Source organism: Mus musculus, chromosome 4 (assembly GCF_000001635.26).
Source record: "Mus musculus strain C57BL/6J chromosome 4, GRCm38.p6 C57BL/6J".
Taxonomy (NCBI): Eukaryota; Metazoa; Chordata; class Mammalia; order Rodentia; family Muridae; genus Mus; species Mus musculus.
The window spans coordinates 31,323,737-31,349,720 of record NC_000070.6 but is presented as its reverse complement, the minus strand read 5'-3'; the positions used below and the strand labels follow the sequence as shown (position 1 = coordinate 31,349,720).

At 38.6% G+C, this 25,984-nt stretch overlaps 1 long non-coding RNA gene across 1 annotated transcript; it reads right to left on the bottom strand.

Annotated features, from left to right (window-relative positions):
- Positions 1-16,726: 16,726 nt before the first annotated feature.
- Positions 16,727-25,628, bottom strand: Gm32173. Its single transcript, XR_390452.1, has 4 exons — positions 25,584-25,628; positions 21,382-21,465; positions 18,594-18,649; positions 16,727-16,758 (listed from the first exon to the last, which is right to left on the bottom strand). It is a non-coding gene; the product is annotated as a predicted gene, 32173 (long non-coding RNA).
- Between the last annotated feature and the right edge of the window lie 356 nt (positions 25,629-25,984).

Below are 25,984 nucleotides of genomic sequence, written 5' to 3'. Positions count from 1 at the left end.
GTTTCCCTATATTGCTAGAAACATGTCTATCACATGATTCTACTATTTTGCTTTTTAGCATATATCCATAAGACTCCATATTCTCCTACAGATATACTTGCTTATCAGTGTTCATTGCTGTTCTATTCACAATAGCCAGAATATGGAAGCAGCTTAGCTATCAATGGATTAATAAATACCATAGATATGAATACATGCATGGAAGGAAGTAGATGAAGCTGCAAATTGTCACTCTAAGTGAGGTAACTTAGACCAGAGACAGATGTTACATGCTTTCTCTGATTTGTGGGCATTAGCGTTAATTAGATTGAGACAAAATTACTCCCAGGGAAGAGTTTTCAATATTTAATAGGGATATTGTAATAGTGTTGAGGTGTTATTTGCATCTTCTTTTTTAATATTTTTATTAGGTATTTTCCTCATTTACATTTCCAATGCTATTTGCATCTTCTTAAACAGAATCTGGAGCACCTAGATCAATCTTCACTATGCACCCAAAATTATAATGTATAAGAAAGACACATGCTTCACTATGTTCATAGCAGCCTTATTTATAATAGGCAGAAGCTGGAAAGAACACAGATGCCCCTCAACAGAGGAATGGATACAGAAAATTTGGTACATTTACGCAATGGAGTACTACTCAGCTATTAAAAAGAATGAATTTATGAAATTTCTAGGCAAATGGATGGACCTGGAGGGCATCATCCTGAGTGAGGTAACCCAATCACCAAAGAACTCACATGGTACAGTCTCACTGATAAGTGGATATTAGCCCAGAAACTTAGAATACCCAAGATATAAGATACAATTTGCAAAACACATGAAATTCAAGAAGAACAAAGACCAAAGTGTGGACACTTTGCCCCTTCTTAGAATTGGGAACAAAACACCCATGGAAGGAGTTACAGAGACAAAGTATGGAGCTGAGACGAAAGGATGGACCATCTAGAGACTGCCATATCTGGGGATCCATCCCATAATCAGCCTCCAAACGCTGACACACCGCATACACTAGCAAGATTTTGCTGAAAGGACCCTGATATAGCTGTCTCTTGTGAGACTATGCCGGGGCCTAGCAAACATAGAAGTGGATGCTCACAGTCAGCTATTGGATGGATTACAGGGCCCCCAATGGAGGAGCTAGAGAAAGTACCCAAGGAGCTAAAGGGATCTGCAACCCTATAGGTGGAAAAACAATATGAACTAACCAGTACCCCCCCCCCCCCGGAGCTCTTGTCTCTAGCTGCATATGTATCAGAAGATGGCCTCGTAGGCCATCAGTGGAAAGAGAGGTCCATTAGTCATGCAAACTTTATATGACTCAGTACAGGGGAACGCCAGGCCAAGAAGTGGGAGTGGGTGGGTAGGGGAGTGGGGGGAGGGTATGGGGGACTTCTGGGATAGCATTGGAAATGTAAATGACGAAAATACCTAAAAAAAAAAAAAAAACAAAACAAAACAAAAAAAAAAACCACTGTCAACACAATGTCCCACTATGTATATACTGCAATGGTCAGATTATAAATAAATTCTCCTAAACTCTTATTATTTAGAAAGTAATGAAATACTGATAGCTCTGTGCCAGTTAATGTATTTGTTATTTTGGATGTGGATGAAAAAGGAAAAGTACAGTGTAAAACTGGAGATTATATTCAGTTTGCAAAGAAAAAGAAGTGGAGCAAAGTAAAATGATTGGGGAATGGTAGAAAAAATGGGGGAGCGAGATAGGGCACTTTGGGGAAAGAGATAGGCAAAGAAATGGTAAGATATTTTCTAAAACAGGTAAAACAGAGGCAGCTCTCAGGGGACTGAACCAGAGACTCCATACACTAAGATAATATTCCTCCTCTTCCTCTTCCTCTTCCTCTTCCTCTTCCTCTTCCTCTTCCTCTTCCTCTTCCTCTTTCTCTTCCTCTTCCTCTTTCTCTTCCTCCTCCTCTTCCTCCTCCTCCTCTTCTTCTTCCTCTCCTTCTTCTTCTTCTTCTTCTTCTTCTTCTTCTTCTTCTTCTTCTTCTTCTTCTTCTTCTTCTTCTTCTTCTTCTTGAAATATTGTGAAAAAGAAAATGATAAATGCAGACATAGAGGGAATAGAAAATAGAAGGAAGAAAGTGAGAGAGGGAGGATACAGATAAGAACAGAACACACAGTGCTGCCTACTAAGTTGATGCTGGTTATGGATGAAGATGAGCAGTTATGAAAGCAAAGTTACTCTATGAGGGAGTAGAATATGAAAGAAATCTTGAGTTTCAGTGTTCTTTTACAAACTTAGAGGCCTGTAAGTCTTACAACCTTGAATAGTCTTCAGTGAAGTGAAGTCTGAGATACTGGCCACACTGTCAGAGATCAAGTTGAAAATACTGTTTTGACCACTGAGACTAGTTATAAATCCTCTCTCTAGCCAATATTGGTTTTTTTTTATTTTTTGCAAGGTTATGGCAAGATTAGGAGGCCGGTTTTCATAGGTCAGGTAGTGAATGATGGCCTGGTACCTCTTGCCATCCTCTGAACCATTAGACTTGGGGTCTGGGTCAACTATAGACTCTGGCTCGGACTAGTTTCCAGTTTGCTTGATACTGTGTATTAACAGATTTTTGCCTATAGTATAGAGGAATTCTGATGGCCACGCCTTCACACTTGCCCTTGTGGTACCCAGTCTGGATCTCTTCAGACCACAACTGCATGCCATCTACCATCTGGGATCTTTACATTTTTTTTCAAGGTACTTTGTTACCAGAACATGTAGAACATTAAATATTAAATTTATAAGTGTTTGTTTTATTTGATGGGCAATGAAAAAGTGTTTTAGGCCTTACAAAAGGCAATAGGAAGTCTGAGTAGAGGATGGAGGAGAGAGGTGATGTAATGTCCCATCACAGAACAAGAGACAAGGGTACTGAGAGTTGTGTGTTACAGAGTGTTAGAAGACTACCACAACTGCTCAAGGCAGAGATAAGATCTGAACCAGATTAATGACTGCAAAGCTAAAAAATACAAATAGAAATAGATATAAAAAGTCCTGCAGCAGTAGAATTCAGAATGAGTTAAGGAATGAAGAATAAAGAAGGAATACCATCAGCTTTGATGGTTCAAAGTCAGGCGTTTGGGGCAAAGTCTAGGGAAATGAGAAGATATGGCCATGTACTTATTGAAGAAGGAAATTTAACTTAACCATTGTTGACTTGGAGGAATGGCAAGGGAAATGACATGTAGACATCCAGAAACAGTAAATAAAATCAGTGATACGATTAAGAGGTAAGCTTGTCAACCTGTTATTTGCAAAGGTATAATGTAGTTGTTTTGAGAAAGGGGTTCTTGGATGAAAGGAACATAATAACAGAGGGGCTTGAGTTCTCATATTAACTGCAGAGCCCATGAAGCTCCTGGAAGGGGCTAAAAGAGAGAAGAGGGGAACTAATGTGCCAGAAGTTTGTATCCTAAATAGAGGTCAGGCAGCAAGTAGGCTTGGTGTTTTTTGTGAAGTTGGTTTGTTCAATATTTTCAGATACTTTATTAGAGATCAAGATGGAAGAGGATTCGGATAAATTAGAAGTACCACCATTTAGAGCAGAGTAAAATGTTGCAATGCGTCTTTTTTTCTTCTTCTTTACTTTGTCAAAGTAACCTGGTAGAAGCTGGTATAAGGTATAATTCTGTGAATGAATGGTACAAAGAAGCCTGTGATTGGTCAATATGAGAGCCACTAATGGAGTACTCAAAAGAGGGGATACAGACTGGTTTTCTAGGTAATTTGCAGCGCTTTAAAAACAGACACGTGTGAATGCTGAGATTGGCTCAGCTTCTCTTGCTGTCTATTATCTCTTCATTGAGTTTCTTTCAGCAGTCACCTGACAAAGGTAGCATTGTTTGTATCCCAGTGTTTATGAAACTAAAGCCTGGAGTGATTAATAAATGAGAAGTTACGTTGTTTGCTAGGGGAGAAATTAGAAAATGTTTGATCATCATCACCTATCTACTGAAAACTCTAAAAATTCAGTGTCTTCTTCAATTCAGTGTCTTCGGCAGTATCAGTCACATTGAAGGATTTCTTACTTTTCTTCTGGTGAATACATTGTGCTGCAGACTCAAGTTCCTTGCCCTAGATCACACAGTTAATTCCAGTGCTGGATATAGTTAGACTCCGGCACTCTGAGTCCAGTGCTCCTTCCTGTCCCTGACCAATGGCAATGCCTCAAGCTACCTTATTCTTCATACAACTGCTTATGGAAATGAACACTGTGGAGAATACAACTGGAGGTGAAGAACTGGGAGAAGAGTGAATTATTAAAGAAGCAGAGATTTCGCTAATGAGCAGTTGAGAGGTAGGCCAAGCTAGAACTGGTAGAAGAGGTACACTGCCTTCAGGAGCGACTGTGACTGAAGCTGAGTTCTGAGTGATGGTGACCTGTACTGGGTGGTCACTACTGACTTGTGGGACCAGAAAATTGAACCACTGAGATGAATTAATTTTTGAAAATAAACTTAGACAAAAAAGTATTCTGGTTTTCAGGTACCGTCTCAGGATTATTGGAAACAAACACTTTGTATGGTAGTAGCGCACAAGAGACCCATGATCCCCTAGCAGTTCATCCATGGAAAATATTAAGGTCATGTTCACATCTCCCAGTTTTAGAGCTGTGCATTCAAACAGTTTCTTCTAGTTGTTTCCTTAACATAATCTTCTAAAGTGCTTAGGCCAAAGGTTTGCATGCAGTAAATTTGCATTAATTACATGCACCCTGGATATTCTGCCTAAGAAAGGGGTTGCTCTCTGCTTCACAGAAAAGATTGCAGCAGATACTTGGATTAAGCAATACCTTTTTCAATAATAATGGTGAGACATTTTCTTTATAGAAGCCATGTGAGGGACACATATTAACGTTGGAAGTAGGGCACTGGAGGTGCAAGTCTCCCTCTCTGTGTTGAGCTTTAATGCCTGGCTCCTGAAGTTCTAGCAGTGCTCCTTGAGTGTGATCATTGTGTAGCAAGGTCAAGATCTAAAGAACAAAAACAGAGGGTCTTCCATTTGGTGCAGAGCATCGTCTGGTGCTTGCTTGAGGAAACAGCTTCATCTATAGAGATGGCTACTTTGTCAACATTAGAAAGAAATGCATCAAGTTTAGTAGCTGTACCGAAATACGCATGGTCTCACTCTAAGGGGAAATCTGCCCAGAGGATGTATTATTTTTTCTGCCTAAGTGTTTCCTCCTCCACTCGCTCAGGCAAACATACCTATGTACCCTCTTTCAATGAACCTGTTTCTTGAAACCTTGACATTTTTCTATGATAGGACCCAGCAAGATATAAAACACAATTTCTCTTTCACGTGAGACATTTTCTTTAGATTCTGGCTCAGGAAGTTATGGAAAGAGGCAATAAAAGACACAATTGAGCCACATTTTCGCATAGCAGACAGTCAACTCCCATCGACTTTTGTGTCCCTCTTCAGAGACCTTTTTTTCTCCCTGTGTGAAACTTTTGTACACAGAGTTTTAACTACATGGCATTAGCCTCAGTGGTAACTCAGTCAGGGCCAGTCTGTAACTGCCTGTGGATGCCAGAGAACAGAAGTTATGGCAGATCTAATAGCACACGGGGAGCTCAGTGCATTTGATGCTTTGAAGCCTATCACTTTTTTTCTTAAAATCCACACACACATACCCTGCCTTCAGTTCTCTGGCTGACTGACTAATATGGCTCTCCTCCTCCAGGCTAATGCATGCCATTTCTGGCAGCGTAGCCCTCTGGTGTTGCCTGGATCTTACCTGGTTTTCTCCAACAAATTACTGTCATGATTAAGGAAGTCTGATGATATATCATTCTTTTTTTCTGGATTCCAAGCCTCCTGTCAGACAATGGAGTGAGAAGCATGGGGCTGCAGCTAGCTATTCCATATCAGTGCCCCGAGTTCAAATAAAATGTCAGGATGACTAAGTACAAGGGATTTGTGGAATGCTTTAATGTTGCCTCATTTCAAATCACTTCATAAGCAGCCTGGTAATGAGCTCAATAAATTCTGTTGGAGGATGAAGGGGGAAAAAAAAGAAGCCCAGTATTCGCTGCAGAAAAAGTAGGTTGCTATTTTATAATTAGGCCTCTGGGCTGGTGGGAAGAAGTCTTATTTCCTGTTTGAAATCCACTTTGTTAGCTCTGTGATGTGGAGATGGCTAAATGAGTATGAAATATTATAATTAAGGACATCACAAGCTGTTTATCTTATCAGCAGTGTTTTTCCTTAAAGGCTGCCTCATTGACCACTTGTGTATTATAACTGCCTTGTGTGTGTGCATGCTCTGCCAGTTGTAACCAACAGAAGTTTATCTGGTTCTAAGCGGGGAAAAGAGCCAGAAATGAACAGCAACCCACCAAGCAGAAGTCATGTATGAGACCTAAAGTCCATTGATTCTACCTGGAGCAGGCATTCTCTTCATTAACTCAATAAGCTGTTTGTTAACAGAAATAAGTGAGGTTATACAGTTGGACTAAATCTGGTGTGAGCATGTTACACATGCTGCCCATGGCTGGAGTATATGCGAGGCACTGCTTTAGATATTCTGCCAAGCAGCAAGCTTTTGTTTTGAGGCTGGCACAGAAAACCAATCCCACTTTGGAAAATGAGAATGGGTTTATTATTGATTGGGTGGAAATCAAATGGCCGGATCTGTAATCTCCACTGTGATTTGAAAGGCTCTACGTTATGATAATCTTTCGACCTGCCAGCTTCCCTGATTTCATTCACTACTGAGAGGGAGGGTTCAGCTCTTTATCGAATACTGAGAATACAGTTTGCACCAGGTGCTCTTTTGAGGGCCCAGGCAGCAGTTATTTGCCAGGAAAACCATTCGGCTGAAAGATCAGATATACATCCAAAATAGTGGTCGAAGTCTTGGTTTCAGAAAGGCCATAGTTCTCAGAACAGTGAAGCAGCGCATGTTTATAAGATGGACTCAGTGTATCTAGATGTACAGTGCTGGGTGACGTTTTGAAATTATTTATTTACTTTATATCCCAATGGCAGCTTCTCCTCCCCATCTCCTCCCATTTCCTCTCTCTCAAACCCCCTCCTTTCCCATCCACACTTATTCCCTTTCTCAAAAAATGGGAGACCTCGCATGGAGTTCAAGCAATCAGCCCAGTTAAGGCAAAGGATCCTAAGTCAGTCAATGAACTCAGAGACAGCCCCTGCTCCTCCTTAGGAGTTTCACATGAAGACCTAGCTGCACAACTGTTACATATGTGTTGGGGGGGGGGTAGGTATGTCCTACACGTGCTCACTGGTTGGCAGTTCAGTCTCTATGAGACCTTATGGCCCAGGTTAGTTGATTCTGTAGATTACTTGTCGTGACTTTGATTCCTCTGGCTCCTTCAATGCTTTCCCACAGGATTCCCCAAGCTCCATTTAATGTTTCATTGTGGGTCTCTATATCAGTTTCCATCATTGCTGGGAGAATCCTCTCTGATGAGAGTTATGCTAGGCACTTGTCAAGTATAGCAGAATATCATTAATAGTGTCAAGGGTGGGACCCCTCTCTCATGGAATGAGTCTCATGATGGACCTGCTGGCCCCTCTGTCAAATTCTATTCCATCTTGGAGGCAGGACACAATGTGGGTCTAATGCTTTGTGGCTATGTTTGTATTTGGAAGTCTTACCTAGTTATAGGAGATAGTAGTTTCAGGTTTTAAATCTCTCATTGATAGGAGTCTTAGCTTGGGTCACGCTCATAGATTCCTGGGTTTCTAGGTGGGTCTATGTTCATTGTTCTAGGTTTCTAACTGGTCCTAGACACTGTCCCCAATCCAGCTGTCTCTCCCAGTAGTCTCTCCCTCAGAACTCACCCACTTCATTCCTTCCATTCTCATCTCTACCCTACCCCCACGCAGTCCCCTCCTTACACCTATGTCCAATGTCTAATCAATTTCCCCTTTTTAGTGAGATTCAATCATCCCCCCCATCCCCTGCTCTGCAGGCCCTTCTTGCTTCTTTGGGTCTGTGGTTTGTAGCATGCTATACTTTATGATCAATATCCACTTATATGTGAATATATATATATATATATATATATATATACACACATATATATGTATATATGTTTATATATACATATAAACAGTACACACACAACACACTATGTTTTTATGTTTGTCTTTCTGGGAATAGAATGCCTCACTAAGGGTGATCTTTTTTAGTTCTATTTGCCTGCAAATTTCATGATGTCTTTGTTTTTAATGGATGATAATACCCCATTGTGTAAATCTACAACATTTTCTTTATCCATTCTTTGGTTGAAAGAAATTTAGGTTGATTTTAGTTTCTGGCTATTACAACGAAAGCTGCTATGAACATAGTTAAGCAGTGTCCTTGTGGTATGGTTGAGCTTCTTTTGGATATATGACCAGGAGCGGTATAGCTGAGTCTTGAGGTAGATCTACTTACAATTTTCTGTGAAAACATCAAATTGATTTCCAAAGTGGTTGTACAAGTTTGCACTCCTACCAGCAATGGAGGAGTGTTCCCATTGTTCCACATCCCTGCCAGCATAAGCTGTTGCTTGAGATTTTGACCTTAGCCATTCTGATGAGTGTAAAATGTAATCTCAGAGTTGTTTCGATTTGCATTTCCTGTTAACTAAGGATGTTGAGCATATCTTTAAGGGCTTTTTGAGTATTAGAGATTTCTCTGCTGAGAATTAACTGTTTAAATCTGTTGCCATTTTAATTGGTTTATTTGGTTTATCTAGTTTCTTGATTTCTTTATATATTGGATATCAGCCCCTAGTCAGATTTGGAGTTGGTGAAATTTTTTTCCCATTCTGTAGGATGCTAGTTTTTCTTTTTGGTGCTGTTCTTTGCCTTATAGAAGCTTTTAAGTCTCATGAGGTTTCATTTATTAATTGTTGATCTTAGTGTACTATTCAGGAAGTCATCTCCTATGCCAATGCATTCAAGGTTATTCTTCACTTTATTTTCTATTAGGTTTAGTATATCTGGTTTTAGTGAGATCTTTGATCCTCTTGGACTTGAGTTTTGTGCAGGGTGATAGATATGGATCTATTTGCATTCTGCATGTGGACATCCTTCCTTCCTTCCTTCCTTCCTCTCTCTGTTTCTCTCTCTCTCTCTCTCTCTCTCTCTCTCTCTCTCTCTCTCTCTCTCTCTCTCTCTCTCTCTCTCTTTCTTTCATTTTCATTGTATAGTAGTTTGGCTTCTTTGTCAAAAATCAAGTGTCCAAAGGTGTGTGCCTTTACTTCTGGACTTTGAAGAAGTTCTGTTTATCAGCCTGTTTGTTTTTATGCCAGTAGCATGCTAACATGTGAGCATGTAGATTTTATGAGCATTGATGTGTAGTACAGTGTGAAATCCAGGATGGCAATACATCCATAGGTTCTTTTATCATACAACACTATTTTAGCTTTCCCCGGTTATTTGTTTTTCCCTATGAAGTTGAGTATTGTTCTCTAGAGTTCTTTAAAGAATTATATTGAGATTTTGATAAAACTTGTGATGAATCTGAAGTTTGCTTTTGGTAGGGTGGCCATTCTTTGTATGTTAATTCTACCAATCCATGAACATGGGAGATAATTCCACCTTTTCATTTATTCACAGATCTCTTTCTTCAAAGGTCTGAAGTTCCTGTCATTCGACATTTCCCTCATTGGTTAGAGTTATCCCAAAATACGTTAAATTATTTGTGGCTGCTGTGAAGTGTGTTGTTTTCCTGATTTCTTTCTCAGTTCGTTTATTGTTTGTATAGGAGGGCCACTGATATCTATCTATCTATCTATCTATCTATCTATCTATCTATCTATCTATCTATCTATTTATTTATTTATTTTTGTATTTAAGCACTTTGCTGAGGATGTCTATCAGCTGTATGATTTCTGTGCTAGAAGTTTTGGGGCCACTTAATGTATGCTATCATATCTGTGAATAGTGAGGCTTTGATTTCTGCCTTCGCAATTTGTATTGCCAAGATCCCCTTAAGTTGTCTTATTGCTCTAGGTAGAACTTTAAGTACTCTATTGAATACATATGTAGAGAGTAGACAGTTTTCTCTTGTCCTTGAGTTTAGTGAAATTTGTTAATGTTTCTCTCCATGTAATTTAATATTGGCTCTTGACTTGCTGCTGTCTATTGCCTTTATTGTGTTCAGGTTTATGCCTGTGTTACTGATCTCTCCAAGACTTTTATCATGCAGGGGTGTTGCCTTTTCTCCAAGGCTTTTTCAGCATCTAATGAGATAATCATGTGGGGTTTTCTTTCAGTTTGTTTGAGTGATGGGTAGCATTGTTAGATTTCCATATGTTGAGCTATCCCTACATCCCTGGAATGAGGCCTACTTGATTATGGTGGATGATGTCTTATGTGTTCTTTGATTTTGTTTGTAAATATTTTACTGAGAATTTTTGCATTAATGTACATAAGGGAGAATGGTCGAAAATTCTCTTTCTTTGTTGCGTCTTTGTGTGGTTTAAGTATCAGGGTAATTGTGGCCTCATAAAGTGAATTTTGCAGTGTTCTTCTGTTTCTATTTTGTGGAATAATTTGAAGAACATCAGTATTATCTCTTTGAAGATCTGGTAGTATTCTGAACTATAACCTTCTGGCCCTGGGGCTTTTTTTTTTTTTTGTTGTTGGAAGAGGACTTTTAACTACTGAATCTATTTCCTTAGGGGTCAATCTTGGTAAGATTGTGGAGCTTAGCAAATTTCTCTTCCATGTTCTAGCAACAAACCTGAAAATTTCTTTTTTTATGCAGCCTGTCTGCAGTTTCTCCATTTAAATATATTTAAGGAGGCACATAGATAGAAACAAAGTGAAGACCTACTGAGAAGGCTGTATGAGATGCTCAAAGCTGGGGTTCTGGTTATGATCTTTGCGTGCTGCTCGACAAACGTGTCTGCAGGGGTGAATAAAGAGAGGAATGGCTTTACTCCCTTTATGCAGCCACACACCATGGGGATGTGCTGAAAATACTTAGGAATATGAATGCTTCTTCCTAAGTCACTGTCTATAGAAGATAGACTGCTCTATTTACACAAAAGGACCTCAGGAATTTGAACTGGACCCCATGTTTTTGCTCCCTTGTAATTTCTTTTAATTTATAATTACCAATTTTATGGTTTCAAATATCAAATACCAAGGCTGTCCATGTTGACAGAATTTGACTTTCCTCACATATAGAATATTTAAGTAAGTATTTGCATCATTTGTTCAAAGCACCAAATATTAGTCATAGTCTAATTGACATACTCTACAACAGAAGGTGCCCAGCATTCCTTGAAAAGAATCAGATCTAGGCACTGTATGTTTGGCAGGCCATGCAGCCTGTGTTGTAGCTCTAGTTCTGTGGCTGGGCACAGAAGCAACTTGAGACTATTCGAAAGGCATGGGTGTGTTTTGTGCCTTTGCTCCCACCGAGCTCTCTCTGTGACTGCTGAGGTGTGAGCTTCCTATGTTGTCCGTAGATTACTGCTGACAATTGTCAAAGCATGCTTAGCCCCAGGGCCACAGGCAGGCAGGCTGAAGGCTGGGTGTGCTGTGTGGGGAGCCAGCTGCTCCTTTCTCTCCTGTGGAAACTTTCAGTAAATACTAATTTCCCTGAGGTGACAGGGGTCTGGTAGTGGCAGGGTCCTCACTAAATGAGCACCATAGCTCACTGTTCTGATAGCTTCTCTAAGGAGGAGAAAGGCAAAGAGTCAGCATTTAAAAACTTGCAGTGTCCTTTACGTTTTTCTGTCTTTAGGAAGGAAAGCATGCCACACACAGGGTCACAGAAGTGCCTTCGGGGATAGGTGCTCTAGCTTGATATCTTCCTGCTTAAAAGTATGCTGTATACACTTAGTCCCATCCAGCATCAGCAGACTTCTTTTTCTTATTCACTCACTAATAGGTTTTGAAAATACATTGAACTTCTGCTTTGAAGCAGCCCCGAGGAGGTGGCGAATGGGAGACATTTAAGGCATATGTGGCTAGTAGGAGCCCTTCAGAAGTCCTCAAAGCAAAGCCCTCCAGAGGCAGAGTGGAAGAGCTTCAGAAGGTGGGGAGCAGTCCTCCTCAGATGTTTTTGGCTTGTGGGTTTGCCCATGAGTAAATGTAGCATGCACCTTAGGAGGAGAGGAGGAGGGGCTCCAAGCGACAGCCTCTATTCTGATTCTGAGCTACCTAGTAAACAGAGCTTTCACATGTGCACATGTCTCTTAGCCACAGACACTGAGAGCTCGGTAGCCCAGGCTCCCATTATGAAGGACAGTTCTACTTCATATGCATATTTGTTATTAAACATGGACACAGATCTTTCTTGCTCACCGAGATTCTTGTCTTTTTAATATCGGTCTCTTCCCGGCGGTGGTCGGCTCGCTGAATGCCGTTATGCTTGACATGTTTCTCCATTTTTTTTTTTTCCAGGATGGCTCTTCTGAACTAACACCCATTGCCACCCCTCCCCTTCACCACAGTCACCTCACACATGGGCTGGATTCCCTCAGAGAGAAGCTTACCATGACAGCTTGATTTTTTTTTTCAGTGAAAACATTAATTAAGCAGGAGAGAAAGAAAGAGAGAGAGAGAGAGAGAGAGAGAGGAGTTAAAAAGTCCTATAGTCATATCCAAATTCCAGCAATCTTCACAAAAATGAAATAAAATATGAGGGGAAAAAATCAAATCTTCAAACTGCCAAGACAGCTGACTAGAGCTAAAATCTGAAAAATGTGGTCCCCTGTCCAGGTAAGGTGCTTGCTGATGGAAGAGCTTGCCTTGTGTACTAATGCATCCATTCTACAAACAACATGGCAGTCTCCCTAGAGCAAGGCAGTAGCATTAGTAGGCTAATTCTATGTGACGTATGGTGAACTCTCAATAGTTTCAGTTTTGTTTTTTTTTTTGTTTTGTTTTTGTTTTTTCCCACAAACAGTGGGTTACTAAACTCACACAACTACGGTGTTCAGAACAGGCCAATCTTACTAAAGTGACGGCTGTGAGTCTAGAGTTGTAGGAACCTGCCCCAGCTCAGCTGGTATGGGCTTAGGTGGAGACCTCAACTTCAGGCTAAGAAGGCACTTTTTCTTTCCCAATAGCACATTATCTTTCTGTTTGATAAATTTCACTAAGGCTACCATCAATGCTTTACTCTGGAAAACACAACAAAACACAACAAAACAAAACAAAACAAAACAAACAAGTCTGCTAAAGCTGCTGCCTTTGATGAATTTCTATTATGTACAGAGCCTTTGTTGAAAGCACAACTTCTCATCCCATAACCTGTTACCCTTGTCATCGAAATTTGTAATTCTGGGCCAAGATCTTGTTGCTCCCTCATGCTGTTCTTTCCTGAGAACTCAACTGGTGTACAATGATGTTTAACATTTCAGAATATCAAAACATTTTGCAAAGCCAAGTGTCTTAGACAGCGTCAGGCTCCATTCTCTGAATTGGGTGCATTAATCCATCATCTCAGGCAGATGTGCAATTACCATCACTACTAATGAGACAGAGACAGGAACTTCATGTCTGATGAGATTCTGCCAATAATTTGACATGGTGCAGCTAGGAAGCTACAGGGATCATCTACCCGGTTACTGTTCTGTGAGACTAACCAGCCAAAGTAATCCCAGGCCAGTAAAGACGGGCATATGTGCAATATGTGCCAGTGTTTGCTATAAGGGGGTTGGCTGCATTCATACTGAAGAACCAAGTGACTCCTAATTACTTTCTAAATTTTGATTTAGTAGATACCTGGGGAAAGTTCTCCAAGACATTAAGGTAACTGCTCTCTCTCAAGCCAGGAAAACATTCAACCACCCACTGGCAAGGATCGGCTGCCAGAGTTGTAGATGAATGATTGACAGAGTTGCTTCCAGGCACCTTCTGGAACCTTCATTGGCAACATTTGGTTTAACACCTCTCAGACTTTGTTCTCTCCCCTTTGAAACTTCCAATTTCCAAAATGCTGCCGCTGCCAGCTTAACCCTCATCTACCTGAGTCCCTGGGGTTTTAACCTAGGTTACCAAAGACAGGGAGGCAACTTCTGGACGAAACCTTAGCTTTGGGCAATGCCATTCTGTAAGTGGTTAAGGAAACTCATGTGAGCTTGTCTTTATCTACATTAACCAAGAGCTTAAACATGAAAGAGAGTGGTTAACTCACTCCTGTCTGTGATAAAGTGATGTTCTGTGCGAGGTTTAATTCTCAGGTCTCTCTATATCTGTATCCCTCTCTCCTCTTCTCCTCTCTCCTCCTCTTCATCCACTTTCTACCCTCCCTTTCATTTTATTTGACATTGGAGTGTCTGGTATAACATGAGAATAGTAAAATGTTTAGACCACCTCAATATAATCAAGGTTTTCTTCTTCAAATTTTTCTTAAGTTAGGCCCAAAGCACATAGTTCGACATCAGTGATTGGTGTAATATAAACTTATTGTTGGATATCAACACTTCTGAAGGTTTATCTCTTGGTAAATAGCAGGAACATCTAGCTTGAATTCTTTTTCAAGTTCTAGCTGTTTTCATTTTAGAGTTGATCTCTTTGGAATTCACCTAACACACCTGGCTATATTTTAGATGCACACTACATATTTGCTAAATTGTATTGAATAAAAGTTGAAATTATATCTGTTACTTCTTTTAAATCCTCAGAATTCTGAAGAATAAATCCTTGTAACTCAGCAATAATTTAGTTACAAGATGAAGAGAATCTAGCCTGGACACAGTTGCTTTCTTTTTATTGTTTTATCTCGGGGCTTTCCTTATGATGTTTGCTATTTTATTAGCCCCCCAGCAGGGACATATTTACTTTGCCATAGTATCTTAGTGACCATCAAGTTGGCTTCTTCAGAGTTACTAGTGTTCATCATGCCCAGGAACTGTAATATGGTATACTTCATGTAGCAAAGCATGTCCATTTTAAAAATCTTTAATTTAAGAATATTGATGGTAGTATCCCTTGGGAAATACAGCATGATTTTTTTTTTTTGTAAAAACAGAACTATTTTTTTCCTTATAGAATAATGTCCTTTGAAAACACATCTCTAAACCCAGAAAGAAATGCTTTCTCATTTCAAAGGCATTAGTTCATTGTCATTAGTACCTTGTTTAATGGAGCTCATTAGTCTGGATCTAGGAGAAAGCTGTTATAACTGAGTTAATACTGTATAAACTGAGTAAATACTGTATAATGTACGCGCATTGTTTTTCCTGGCTTCTCATTCCATGATATCTTATCACTACTAAAGAACGAACGCAAGGAGGGTTGGCATTATTTGGTGATAGGCTACACATTTTCGCTGCCCTTACAATTATGTTTTATTCTTTACTTATGTGTGGTATAATTTTTATTTACATAGCCACTATTAAATGGGTATTTATGTTTATTTATTTCAACCTTTCCCACCCTCCCAAAGCTTTGATACAGCTTACAATGGCATAAATGGGGAACTGAATCCGTACCTCTTTAGCCAGCAAATTCATTTTGATTCTGTCAATGTTATTGTTGCTCACGATTTTCAGAAAGATAGTAAATTCCTTTTATATTTGAAAATTTCTGTCCTTTATCATTTTGCGTGTAAGTCACTAAAATACTAAGATATCTTCTATGCCCTCCTCCCCCTTTTGTGAGGGCCTGTGAGGTAAGATATCACAACGGTAGGTAAGAGATCTGCAAATGGCTAATTATAGTCAATTCCTGATTACACTTGGGGGAGTCATTGCTGATTATTTTCTGCAAATCTTACATTCAAGTTCCACTGACATTCGAACAGAATGGGCCATAAAGTCATTTGTGCTTATTACTCAAAACCTTGTCTCTAATTTCCCTTCCCCTTGTAGCCTATCACCCAGCAGGAGATCATCTGTGTCAAAACACTTAATTACTCCCTTCCCCCAAATCAAGGAAAGTTAAAATGAAACAAAACAAACAAAAAAGGCATACCTATAGTCTTACATTCTGATTCATGATTTATTTTTACTTGTTTCATTTGAAGCTACTGCCAGAATACAGTGAAAAAACCAATGAAGGTACTTTGAAGGCAGAAAAGTCTAGCACATTATCTATTTCAGAAACCCCTATGTGCTGGGATAGTAGTCACAGAATCTCAGATTAGGAAAGGGAAATACCATAAATGCCACTTTTGCCAGGAGACTTTGACATCTATAATATGTATGAGGGGACATCTGTGTTCTGTGTGTGCATGTGTGTGTGCGCACATGCGTGTAAGAGCATATGTTGATAACAATGTATATCATATTTGCATATGCATAGATGAGTATATTTTTAGTTTGTATGTATATGTGAAGAGAAAATACGAATGCATGAAACAGTTCAGTTTGATGCAAATAATGGCATCTTTGAGGAAATGATGGCTACTTACTTGCATTCTCCTTACTCTTACCCACTGTAGTGTGCTCAAGTCTCTGTAGACACAAAGCCCACTGGATATTTGCAAATCCCCATTCCCCAAGAATATTTTGCCTTGAATAAATTCTATTTTTCTTCTTGTGGCTGTGAAGCTTTTCTGGATGTGGGTCAATGTCATTCTCAGAATTAAAAGGTAAAACATTTTATTTTTTCAGTAAAGATTTGCATACCAGATCAGCTTAGGAGAAAAGCAACTTGCTTTGTTTCTGTTACATAATTGCACATAGTGAATTTCTCAGGAGCAGGAGAATTCCTTGCTTCCTCATCAAGGCATCTCCTGGTTGGACTGGATATCGTTATTGCCACTCACCGACCTTCTCTTCTGGCTTTAGAAGCAGCACGTGACCCTAGAAAGGCATAGGTGAAGTGTGATTCTACTTCACCTGGGAGGAGATCTGATGTATTTCATCATTAGAGTCCCGTGGAAATATACAATAAAAGAGGGGATCTGGTTATCGCCAGAGGCAAAGTACCACTAACTCATCCCTAAAGATTGCTTTTTGATTAAGGGGCTCTTGCTGTAAGGCTGCTCAGCCCTTCTTGCTGCTGATATGAACTGCTATTCTTGGCTGTATCACTGAACTTGAACATCAGATTTTCTTTTTTTAAAGAAACAGCAATTACATTAAGGAGTCCTCATGTGGGGTGTAATTTCTTGACAATATCAAGTAGAATTCAATAAGCAGACATAACTTTGTGCCATAGAGTTAGATCGACATTTGTAAGAGAGAGTAGGGGGTAACTGTACCCCAAATGTTTCACAGGTAAATGAAAACGTGTTAAATCCAGGTCTGACTGTCCTTTTTCTAAAACTGAGAGGGAGTCTGATGAATTGTCAAGCTTAGAAAATGGACAGTGTTTTCTTTCTTCTCACACACCCACAAGGGTTAAAATAGTGTGCTCTTAATTTTGCTAGGAGAAGAAGAAAGAAGGAAAAGGGAGGTGGGGTTTAGAGGTCAGCTGAGTGAAGATCTATAATTTATTTTCCAAACTGGGACACTTTGGGCACAAATGGTACTCTAATAATAATTACAGCAGATAAAAGTATAAATCGAACCTCTCACAGGCGAAATGGGAATGTGAGGTAACCCCTGGGAAGTACAATTAATAGGGCTTTATGTCCTGGTCCTTTAGTCTTGCTGTGACCATGTACTCTCAGTAGAAACATTATTTCAATTGATATTTTTTTTCCTTCAAGGTTTCTGATCATGAAGTCTGTGGTGTAGGCAATCTCCATTATGCTTTGCAGTTAGATATGCTTTCTGTTCCTGGCATTCTGTTATTGCATTAACAAGCATTTCATTGTTTCTTTTGTGTATGACCTTTTCATATTTCGTCCAGGTGGATTGTGAAAAGAGAAGAGGAACTTATTAGGGTAGCTAAAAAGAACATCCAAGCCCACTACTTGAATTATCTTTAACTCCTAGCTGCCTTTTGTGCTTCAGAGCCCACATATGAACTTGGTCTTTTTTCTTTGTATAATAATACTGGGATTTTTGTGGGTAAGCTTTTTTGGTTCATTCTTACTAGGAAAGAAGCAGAAATGATTTGTTTTGATTGTTTCATAAAAATTCCACTGATTGTTTTCCTTGACAGTTAATCTTTCTCAAGAATAGAATATATGATAATCTCTCTCTCTCTCTCTCTCTCTCTCTCTCTCTCTCTCTCTCTGTGTGTGTGTGTGTGTGTGTGTGTGCATGTGCAGGTAAATGTGTTCATGTCTTTGCATGTAGTGTATGCTGCTTATGTTTTGATTTCTTGTTGAATTTTATGGTTGGTGTGTACATTGGGAGGCCATCACAGGAGTCATTCCTCAAGTGTTGTCTATTTCTTTTTCTGAGAAATGTTCTCTCAGTGGCTTGCAAGTTACTAAGTACTCTATGTTGTTTGGTCAGCAAGCTCTATGGGTCTAACTGTTTTTGCCTCTCTAATGCTGGGATTTCAAACATGTAGCACAAAACCCTTTGAAAAATGAGCTCTAGGGACCATAGAGGCAAACATTTTGCTGACTGAGATATAGCCCCATTATAATATTGAATGTAGAATGAATAGTTTTAGCACCAGACTTTTAGTTGTTTAAAATAGGACAGCCAGGGCAAAACAGAGAATTCCTGTCTCAAAACACCTCCCTCCCCTAAATGAAGTGAAAAATAAAAGAAGTGTCCCTTAAAATAGAACTTACAGTTCTTTCTTTGGTTATACAAATTCCTTCTCCTTTCTCTTATACATGATGTTTTTCTGTAATAGAAATCAGTGGCATTAAGAGAACATGTTTAGCAACTCACGCCATCTCAGCTCATTCTCTTCCACATAATGACAGCTCACTACTCATCTCTCCAATCATCTGTCTTCTTCTGTAAAGAACCCGAGAACTCCTCCTCCTTCAAAGACCCATCAGGTTGGTAACTCCCATCAATAAATGAGTGTTGAATTAAATTGACTGGACTGAATCGCATCTCTCCAGACACTAGTCTAACAACTGACATACCCATCACCTACAACTTGTTTGTTCTGCTTCAAAGAAAATTGGAAAAGAAAGTCTGATAAATTTCTGAATAACATTAAGGATCAGAGTCCAATTGGCCCAGGTGTCAACTGGATGTGTGGCCTGCAAAAACATACTCATGGAAGCACAGAACACAGCTTCCCCTGGCAAGAGGAGGCTGGATATCTTTGCAACGTACTTTTTGTTTCTGGTATGGGGGGGAGCAGAGTTGAGATAAGTGTACTCTATTGAGCATTCTTGTTAGGGTACCACAAACAATTCTTGTTTGGCATTTGTGTACTACAAGGAGAATACTCAAACCCCACTTTCCTGGGAGGTAAGATAATGTTAATATGAAAAGTGAGCTGCTATCTTATTCATATTTGTGGGACACGATACTAAGCAGAAAAAGCTGTTGTAGGTATTAGCATTATCCACCGAATTCAACATAATTCAGATTTGTACTCAAGTTCTATTCTGGTCTTTATCAGCAATGTTACTTGAACTATGGAACTCTCTGGTCTCATTTTACTCATCTAGAAATGGGATAATGAATTTCTATCCTTAGTTTCTAGGTGAAAAATTAAAACCAGAAAACTAATCTTCGGGGATGAAGATGAATATGTATTTATTCATTTTAGAATGAAATAGACTTACCTATGATGAATTTTAAGGGTTTACCTTGGACATATCAATAAATACAACCAAAACATGATTGAAAATAGCAACTGTCGTGAAGTGGCAAAAATGTTCTAAATTCTAGTTTGAGCATGGAAGTGTATAGCACTACAACGATGATTTGTTTCATTGTCATCCTGTAGAGAAGAAACGTGCTAGCACTAATATTTCTTGATGATGAATGCAGGTCATGGCCCTTCATCATCTTTGGAGGAAAGGTGGAACAGCAGTCCATGAATCAGAGTTGAATCTCACATGTCAGTAATGCTTATTCAATAAAAGGAACTCTTTCAATAAATAATACTAATGGGCATGGCGTTTTAAGATGTAAAGCTATTAGAACATTCGCTATGCAATCTGTTTATTTTTTCAAGTCAAATTCTAGCCATTTGTGATCAGCGATTTATTTGGCTTCTGTCACATCCTTCTTGCAGAAATTTCTTATAGTGACTCACGGAACTAATGACATAGCCAAATTATATGTTCAGCTAAGTAATGGGAAATATTTCTGAAAGACTGCTTTTAAGAAATTGCTAATAAATTGGTGCCCCATTTCCATTAATGTTCTGAAAAATAAGCAAAGCCTGTGGCATTTCAAACAAAGTTGTTAATTACAGAACTTGTTTTCTACAAATTCCTTTTTACTTATCATATATCTATGATTGAAGTATGGGCATGCTCATCTTATACATGAAAATTATATTTCTAAACATTCTTCTAAAATTAAAATGTTCATAACTATAGTTCAACTATTTTTGTGTAAACGAAGGCATTTTTTTTCATCCTGGCTCCATGAATCCTTTCTGTTAGAATCCATAATGTCCTATTAGGAACATCACTTTCATATTTGGTGCTAGAAACAAACATTGGCCTTTTGAATATTAACATTTTTCCCTCCTCAACATATATTATTCTAACATAAATAGTGGATAGATCAAAAAATAAGAGAGAATGTTGGAACCTCAGGACTTTGACCTAGTCTTGCTTCAAGCTCACTTGCAGACACAGTTTTAGTCTTCTGCAGAATGGCTTGCCGCTCACAGGCTCCATTGCAGGATCACAGCGCTTTTTCAGGCTGTCTGATAAGAGACTTTTAAGCCAGAATGTCTGGCTGTTGCAATGCTGCCTCCTCGTCACGGTTGCTAAAAACACACAGCCTTTTGTCAGGCTACAGAATGTTTTAATTCCCAATGCAAATCTGGGTGACATGTTTGTTACGCTAGTGGATATACCTGACAGATCCTGTTCTGTGTTTTCCAGGAATAACCATGCCAGAGCACATTTGTGAGTATCAGTTCTTTTATGTGAGGGTGTCTTTCTGTAATTGGGAAAGCTGTTTCAAACTAAGGTTGATTTCGTAGAAAAATAATGTGTGAGGAATTGTAAAATTCCTAGATAAAGATAACTTTAGCAGGCCTACAAATGCTTTCATGTGTTTCATGAAACAATAAATAAGAGTAAAGTGAATAAAATTTAGTTTTCTGCCCATTTTGTGCTGATTTTTGTAAATACAGTCACTAGGCTGCCTAGGTATTTACACATATGAATAACAATGTATAAACAGTTGTAGTACTAGCATTTAGGTAGTTTGTATAGCAGAACAATTACAGATATGTTTTCTAAATTTTACATCACAGGTATTCATAAAAATACTCAGAAATACATTCATTATTCAATGTAAAAACAGATATCAAAAAGGATTTCCTGGAGATTTTAGTCTCCATACTTTACTTATAATGACATACATTGCCCTTAGCCACCAGAACACAAGTTCAAATTCAGGTCAGTTGAATGGGAGAGAACCTACCTGAAATGAATTGTTGGTCACAGTATTTAATAGTATTATGGACTTGACTGTGCACACATCTCCAAGTAATAATGTTTCTTCGACCTAAAAGCAGATTTTAAGTCATTTTACAATGTGTCCCAAATTCTCTTATTTCTCATTTTAAGAGTTAAAGAAAAGGAAATGTATGTTAAGATGTTTTAATTTTTTTTGTTATTTTTACTTTGTATCACTACCAAGATTTTAAAGCATGCCTTTTAAAGACAAAATATTAGTAGTTTCAAGACTTCAGCAGTGTCTTTAATTCCCTTTCGTCTTCAACCATTACATTTGCAGTTACATGTGTATTATTTTTATGGTCTTTAAGTTGGTCATACCTAGTTGTCAAACATACAAACATACAGACACACACACACACACACACACACACACACACACACATGTAAATGTGAGAAAAGCTAGTAGTACACAGATGAGAACCAAGCCTGTGTCTTGTGAGTCCTTTCTTTGAAAACATAAGAAGCATATTGAAAGAATGTTAGTCTATATTAGAATAAATTGTGCTAGTTTAGTTACTACATTCCCTTTTTCAGTAGCAAAACTATGTTAAATATTTACATTTCTTTTCCAGGGATCTCACAATTGCTCCTAGATATAGCTTATGGAAGGTGATGTTTCTTTGTAGCACCCTGGGCATATACCCACAATGAAGACATTGCTTTCTCTTCTTTCACTCTCATACACACACAGCAACAAAACAATAAATCTTTAAAAAACAAAAAGTAGTTTCTATTTGTAGTCCATAATATGTGGCTTATCAATAGTTTACTGTGTTTCTGTTTTGAAGTTCAAGAATATGTCTTCCTTGAAACAGAGCTATCAGGAAGAAAAAGTCTATTGGCTGGCCACAAGTGAGAATAATTTTGCATATCACAAACAGTGAAGAGCAACACAAATTGACTATGGAGGTTCAGCTTTCTTATGAATATTTTCACTGCTCTGTAAGATATTAAGATATATTACAATGTTCTGTAGGATAATGTGCTACCACAAAGACCTTTGTTTTGTGTAAAATAAGAAACACCCACTCATTTCTATTTCGGTACTCAAAGAAAAGCAATAGAACCCTTTCGAGGTTGCTGTTGACAGAACGTTTGACAACAGTCATACCTGCCAAAGGTGTGCACACACATGCTGTGGTTGAGCAGGGGGTTGGGGGATGTACAAAATGCTTTAACTGTAAGAGAAGCAAGTTTTCCTAAGGGAAATTACTCAGAGTGCAACACAAGCATATTTTTCTAATTAAATAGATTAGTTTATGCCTTTGGCAGTTAAAGAAAGTCCTCAGATTCACAGCCTCTTGAGTTGTAAGAATTTCCCAGGTTAATTCTCTGGAAATTAAATCTAGCCTTGTTCCCCATCCCCCTTGGCATTTTGTTCCTTTCTCTTCTTTTCTGCTTCTATTTCCACTTCTTCACATGGCTCATTTCTTTCTTTTTCTTTATATCCTTTAGCTATCTTTTCTCTCTTTCTCATTTTTTTTTCCTGCCTGCTGAAATGGGAACAGCTCTCATGATTTCCCTTCCATCTTTGTCATCTGTGTCAGGATGCATCCCATTCCTATTTTCCCAGGGAGCTCATTTCTGCTCATCTCCATTGTGTAACTAGCCTTCAGCTGAGCACTTTGAGTAGTGCCTCTCTCATACTTGTCCATCCCTCTGACTGGGCTGTGGTCATCTTAGAGGCAAAGGTGCTGACTGCCCTCCTAGGTCAGACATGATGCTACAGAGAGAATGAAATAAAAGAGGTGACTTTAATGCTTTAACTAAATCATTATCAGCAAAATAAATTTTTAACACCTGTCCTTTTCAAATTCACTGCCTCCTATTTTATTTTTCCTGTATTCCCCCCATTCTCTTATCGAGATGTCTCTAAGTTCCTCTACTAAGAGGAGAGATCAGGGCATACAGAGTGCCTCTTTAATGTGTGCTGCATATGTGGGGCATCTAGCCATCCCAAGAGGAAGAGGAAGAGAGACAAAGGCTGAGAAACAACTTGTACCATACTAATAGTCGCTAGGAAATCATTTCAGGACTCACTAATTTCCCAGTGATTGCTTGTGTAGAAAAGTGAAGAGTTGGGAAGAGAAAGCCCACTCTGACATTAGGTAGTTTGTCTTGATCAAGAAGGCCTGGGAGTCATTGCATTTTAAAAACAATTGAAAGGAATCTAGAGAAGGAAGTTGAAGGAGAGAGAAGTAGGCCATATTAAGAAAGAGTAAGATTAAAGATACAGAAACCCAATAGCATTGCTCTGAGAACATATCATGAAGAAGCATATTTCTGTACATTCACTTTGTGTGATGGGCTGGATTAAGACATACATACATACATACATACATACATACATACATACATACATGTTTGACATTTGTCACATGCAGCTCCAAGTTCTCCTGCTTTGGTTCATGTCTTAGGTAAGTGCTTTCTATGTGCTTTCAAGGACTTGACTTTATTTATAACCTCCCACACAGAGTTTTTAAAAAATTGTCCCTTTTTACATTTAAGCTTCTTTTTTTGAGATTATAATATAATTATAAAATTGAACTGATTTGTAGTTCATAATGTGTTTGGAGGTTTCTGTGTCAGGAATTGATTTTGTAAACTCTACATTTTATAACAGAAAATTCTTTTGAGGAAAAAGGCTCTAGTCAAGGTTAGATAAGGAAAACGAAAACCTTTATACTTCCTTCGCATATATTTCTTACACTAATTAAAATGGGCACTGGGTTATTTTATAATACTTAAAGTCTAAGCTGAAAGGAAAATATACTGAGATAAGCAAATGGAAGTTTTAGACTTCTAAAAAAATACAACTTGTGGAATGACTAATTTTCACTAGAGGATCAGAGTGGTAAAGTGTCAAGCTAAAGTTGGCGATCTACCTCCAGCATTATCTGTGACCATGTTTTAAGGCTATTATGGCCACAAGAACTCAGTTCCCCATGTGGCAGCCTTACCACCAGGGACAAAATGTTGGCTTGGAGTAGGAGATCAGAGTTCTTTCCGTTCCCTGCCGGGGACCAGGGACAGTCCATCCCAGCTTTATATAACCCCAAGGTTCTTTTCTTTCACTGCGTATTTTCTTTATGTATCTACTTCACGTTGCCTCTAAGCAAGGTTGGTATCCCCACTGCAGCTCTCTGCAAGTCTAAGAGACTGAGCTAAGACAATAAATGTTAACATGGCAGGCTCATTATTTATTTCTATCAGAAAAACAGAGCAATACATCTTCTCAGAAATAAATACTGTTTACTTTATTTAAGCTCAACAAACATTCTCTTTACTATGAGGGCTGCTCCAGAGAGCTGTGTACATTCAGGAAAAAAAAAAAAAGAGCTCTTCAATCCTACATCTCTTCCAAAGACTTCCCTGTCTGCTTGGTTCTCATGTGATTTCTCCCCATACTAAAAATTCTTGTGTGAAATATTTGCTTTCTGTCATTTGCAGTTAATAATAAATAATCAAGTCTTTCATGCAGTGGCCTAAGTCACCAGTACTTAGCTGCTTGATTTCAGAGAAGAAATGTATTATTGCATAAAAGTCAGGGCTGCACATTATGTGTGGAGATATTTATTAAGTGACCACTGCATCTCACATTATGAATTAATTGCAGGGCATGAAAAAGTGGATAAAGCATGTAAAGGTTTTATATTCTAGCAGGCAAAACAAACTTATAGCAAACCAATGGCCACCTATGCATTCTGATGAGTCATTATTATATTCACCCAAATTAGAGTCACACAGAATATGTAATAAATGGTATATCAAGACTATTTTTGCAGATACTGATTTTGAGATAGAACTTAATGAATGACAAGGATATTTGTTTTGTTTTGTTTTGTTTTTTGAAGTAGATACAAAAGGTTATTCCAATGTATACCAGAGAAATATCATATGGCTAAAAAGCCCTCTGAAATTTATTGGAAAAAATTTTAGAGAATAAAATTTACACAAAGAGGAAGGACAGTTAGGAGATGAATCTGAATAAAGAAGCCGAAGACAGCCAAGAAAGGCCTGTACAGTATCTAAGAGAACTGTAAAAAAATTATCAGTCTGTATGAGTATGCAATAAGGCATTTCCACAGAGAGAGGACAGTACTCTATAGTATGAGTAGGAAAATGTCAGAGGCATGAGAAGTCCCCAGGCTTAGGGTCACTTACGTATCTGAACATATGGCTTCTCAGGGCTCTACTGCTCCTGGAGACATTACAGAACACCAACTGAAAGTTAGGCTACCATTTATGAGTCATCAAAGACAGGCAATGTCTGCTGTAAGCTGTGATTGTGAAATCTGGAAATTGTGCAGTGGAGGTCAGAGTGCTGTCAGTGAACACCAAGAAAAATGCTTGTGAATTCATATAAATTTGTTAGCATGTAAGTGTGTGAATCCTCTGCTCCCAGCATGTTGAACCTATTGTAGGCATCGCTATAGCGTACAAGATCTTTTCATGTCCATGTGGGGTTAGTTTGACTTTGCAGAACTAAATTTGTTCACAACCACCCCACTCCCTCCTTGCTCTCATTACTAAAATCAATTTGAGAAGTATGTCAGGTATTCTTA